At 38.8% G+C, this 4,849-nt stretch overlaps 1 pseudogene; it reads right to left on the bottom strand.

The window, feature by feature from the left end:
- Window positions 1-580: 580 nt before the first annotated feature.
- Window positions 581-1,201, bottom strand: LOC149167383 (pentatricopeptide repeat-containing protein At1g06140, mitochondrial pseudogene; annotated as a pseudogene).
- Window positions 1,202-4,849: the final 3,648 nt, after the last annotated feature.

Raw genomic sequence — 4,849 nt, 5'->3', positions numbered from 1 at the left:
ACTACCCTCCTGCAAGAAAGTATACTGCACTGATTCTTAAGATTACTACTGAAGATTACTACTGAAAGTATACTGCACTGATTCTTAAGATTACTACTGAATATTTGTAGATACGATATTCAATTGCAGATTTCAATTGCAAGGCATAAAGAAAATTCAATGGTAGGGATCGATCAAAATCGAGGTAATCAAGCTCAACAGGGAGACTCCAAGTAATCACGTGGCATCCTCCATGTCTTGCATGGTTGTTTTGGGGAACTGAGTAGTAAGGCGCGTGGCCTTCATGTGGGGTCCACATGGCGCATGAAGTTAGTAGTTTATAATTTTGGTTAGACAAAGCACTTTTGTCACTTACAATCTCTGCATGGCTTACAGGTGCCTCACTGTGAATCCAAGGGCGGTGAATCCAAGGGCGGTTATCACAGGCTTATTGCACGAAATTCGAGCCAAGAAGGCAGCATTAACATAAGACACTGCGTTGCCAAGGGGACGACAGGCTGCTCTATATGTCTTGAACAACAATTCGCCATAAACTCCAGTGGTATCGTTGTCCTTATCTTCTTTCACTGAATAACTATCTCTAACTTGAAGAGATGTTCGACAGTGAATTTGCCCAGCTCCACATTAGAATAGATATTGCATGCACCAAGCAAAGCACCCCACAGGTACTAGGTTCTACTGGCATTTTGCTAATCAAATCCTGCACCTCATTGAAGTTCCCAGAGCGGCCAAGAAGGTCAACCATACAAGCATAGTGTTCATTGTTTGGTTCAATGTGAAAGTCTTGACGCATGCTGTGAAAATGTTGCCATCCTTCATCCACCAGGCCTGCATGGTTGCATGCAGAGAGGACACCGACAAATGTTATATTATTAGGACTCATACCTGCCTGTTGCATTTGGTGGAAAATCAATAATGCCCCTTCACCATGCCCGTGCATTGCATACCCTCTAATCATCGCATTCCATGAAACTACATCTCTTACAGACATTTTGTTGAAGACGTGATATGCATTTTGTATGCTGCCACATTTAGCATACATGTCTATGAGGCTGTTTCCGACAAAAACATCCAACTCTGGTTCAATTTTAAGTATATAACCATGAATCTCTTTGCCATGATGCAGAGCTGCTAATTGGGTAGATGCAGGGAGAACACTAGCAATTGTGACTGAATTTGGTGTCACACTTTCCAGCTGCATTTGGCGAAAGAGTGCCAAAACTATTTTCCTCTCCCTTGAGCTATTTCAGGAGACACACGTGACCTAGGAAAGCACACATAGGTCACAAGTCGCACGCAGATCTGAGCACTTATCAAAATTCCCTTAAATTAGTTGTGGTGCAGCTCTAATGGTTAGTAAATGCAAAGAGCAATAAAATGTTACTATAAAAATGGTTAAATAGTAAATCAAGAAAGGGCTTATTACTACTGCTTGGTAAAAGCTCTGTGACCTTTAGAGCGGATCAAAAGACGAGAAAGCCTTATTATAAATTGAGTCGTCATGCCATGAAGTATTGTATTTTTATGTGGTTGTTATTTGTGGATTTCTTTATTTTGTTTCTGTGTAAATGTATAGAAGGGCACTCACCACAAAGTCATCTGATTCCTACCCACTTTTTATTATGTAATTTTGTATATGTTTACCTTCTTGCAGAGCTGCGTTATTGCTACATGCCAAGAGAAGGCTTGTCAAGCTGATTGAGTTAGGCTTTATACCCGCCAGCTGCATTTCACTGAAGGATTTGAAGGCTTCCTCATAATGGCCATTCTGGGAATATCCTGTAATGATAGAGTTCCATGTCATCACGCTTGGCTTTACACCTGCCAGTTGCATTTGTTTAAAAAATTCCAAAGCTTGGACACATTGCCCATTCCGAGAATAACTAGCGATCATCAGATTCCATGAAACTTCTCTTCGAGTAATCTTATCAAATACCTGACGTGCATCCTCAACACTTCCCAAATTCATATATAGATCGAGAAATGCATTTACTACAAAAGTATCGGATTCAAACCCACTTCTCACCGTGAAATCATAGATATCCTTACCCTGTTGCAGAGTTGCTAAGCCATCAAGCACTGGAAGAATACTTGCAATATTTAGCTGAAATAATTTTGACATATGCACCAACTCCCAGTAGAATGGTCGCAACATCTGAATCAAATGACATCTTTTGGACCATTACCACCAAGTTTTGACATCTTTTGGACCATAACTACGTTACCACCAATACTTGTTGTATTTATAATGAATACATAAGCAACCTTTTCCAGGTGATCGACAATGCCTTCAATACTATTTTTTTGTTATAACTCACCTTACCCTGATCCGATACACCAGTATCAACGGTTTTTCTATCCTCTAAAGCTTTGATAAGCTTGGCAATTGTTACTGCTGCTCCAACCTCAATCGCAGAATCCAGTCTGTTGATAACCTGTAGCTCTGTTACTGCTGCTCCAACCTCAATCACAGAATCCAGTCTGTTGATAACCTGTAGCTCTGGGATATTGCTGATATCAATAAATACTTTAGGTTTCATTCCCTTGTAGATTCTAGCACTTGTATTTCCTACAACCAGCTTATGTTCAAGATCTTCACTGCCATCTTTTTTGAGTTTTAAAGTTGTCCATATCTCCTCCAAGCTGGATGGTCTAGTCTAGAAACGCTCTTCTCCATTATTTTTCCAAAACGAGTTGAGACCCAAGTCCTCCAAATCAACATCTCCCGCAAAGCTTTTGCAGGCATCGGCAATGGGCCTGTATCCAATACATCTGCATACATTACCTGCAATTATGCACAGAAGCAAATACCTCCCGGATTCACCACTTCAATCGGATTTACATAAGCAACCTTTTATTACCAAGAAATAGATCACACCCTGCCCTTTATTTGGGGCACGATTAGAAATTGTTAGATGGAAGGGCTGGTCGTCTTACTATATGGTTTTGGGCTGCGGTTAGAAATTGCAGCTGGTCGTCTTACTTCTTGCTGGATCGGAAGAGGGTCAACTGAGATCGGGGTACCTTGCTGGATCGGACGAGGGTCAACTGAGATCGGGGTACCGGAGGCAAGAAATACATTTGCACGATGGTGGGTCAATCACTTCGAAGGAACCGTTGGGTCGTGGGGACCATACACCTATTTAGTTATTTTGGTGTACATTTACACAAGGGTGGGTCACTCGCTCCCAAGGAACCGTTGGTTCGTGGGGACCATACTCCTATTTAGTTATTTTGGTGGGTCAATTGCAAGGCAAGGCAGCCCGGATTTTCACTAAACAAAGGCAGTCAGACTCTCGTTGAACAAACGTGTCCAGACTGGTCTTTCATCATGCGTTGGTCACAACACTGTTTTCTTCATTAGGCATAAACAATGAGCTCAAGCCCCGCTTCCCACTCAAAGCAGGGACTAGCTGCTACCCAACCTCTCTGGTTTAGATTTGATTTGGCACACGGGCTTTTACAACACATGTTCAGTTTCAGTTTTCAGTTTCAGATCTAAATATACTCTCTCTTTTTTATGGCATTGCATTTTTTTATAAGTACCAGTTTCACCAGAATTTAAGTTTGGAATTTTGAAAATAATATAATTATTAAACTATTTTTATGTAGCTTCATTTTGAGGATTGGTTATGAAGTGACTTGTCATATAATTATATTTCAGCTTTTATGCAGATTCAAATTCAATAGAGACTCATGTCATTTTGAGGATTGGTTATGAAGGGACTTGTCATATAATTATATTTCAAATTTTATGCGGATTCAAATTCAACAGAGCCTCATGAAAGAGATTCATGAAAAATGGTATTTTGAAGAGGGTATTCGTTTGACATGTGACACTTGGTTATTTTTTTTGAAGAGGGTATTCTTTTGAGATGTGGCAGTTGGTTATTTCTAGGTTGAGAGTGTATTAGTTAAGTATATAATTTGAGTAAAGGTATTTTTATTGCACAGTTAATAGATTTGGAATTTTTTTTTTATTATTTATATACAAAGATAGTTTGCAATAGGAGCTAATGCGGGATAACATTAGACTCGGTTGTTTCCTTGTGCATGGAGTGTGAGAGGATTTTACAGTGTATGGAATGATTAGGATCTCAACTCCTTTGTTTTTCAAAGACTATTTTTACATTTTCTTGATCAATGCTCAGGTATTTGGTTAATTAGTAGCTAGGTGGTTAATTAGTAGCTAGGGTTTTCATTTCGATAATTATGATTTTCTCTTTACTTGCCGGTAGTTAGGGTTTGCTTTCAATGTTGGAAGAATGTAGGAGTGATTTTCAAAATAGTTAGGGTTTTTCTTCTAATGAATGTTTTTGAGTGCAAGGTTGCAGGAACTCAAGATGTGAGCGGTTTCTAGAAAAAATAGGGTTTTGTTTTGTAGGTGGCTAAAGTCTCTCCCTTTGGCATTTCCAGTGTTGTGTCTTGAAGTCCACAGACCCCGGATTGACATTAAATGTTGGTCCATTAGCATATTCTATACTATATCCAACATTCATATTCAAATTTTTTGTGTGTCTGTATCACATTAAAAATAAATAAAAATATATAAAATATGTCAAAGCAAAATGATTTTTTATTAAGCACTTCAGATTTTGATGGTTTGTGGTTAGCGACATATATTTTGGACTATTTTTCTCTACTTCTAGCAGGGACATTAGCTTTTACTCTATAGTTACTTTTTTTATGTAGCTTCTAGCAAATATTATGATGGACACTACTACACACATATATATAACACTTGACTTATTGGACGTATTTTGGTCTTATGCTGATTATGGCGTCTGTTTATCAGAGGATCCCCATTTTTTGGAATGCATTGTTTTTGCATCTAATCTATGTAATTTTT

Source organism: Pinus tabuliformis, chromosome 5_1 (genome assembly GCF_031772625.1).
Source record: "Pinus tabuliformis cultivar Carrire ecotype Pingquan chromosome 5_1, CPIR1, whole genome shotgun sequence".
Classification (NCBI taxonomy): Eukaryota; Viridiplantae; Streptophyta; class Pinopsida; order Pinales; family Pinaceae; genus Pinus; species Pinus tabuliformis.
Note: the sequence above shows the minus strand (reverse complement) of the source record. Positions and strands in the feature narration are given on the sequence as shown.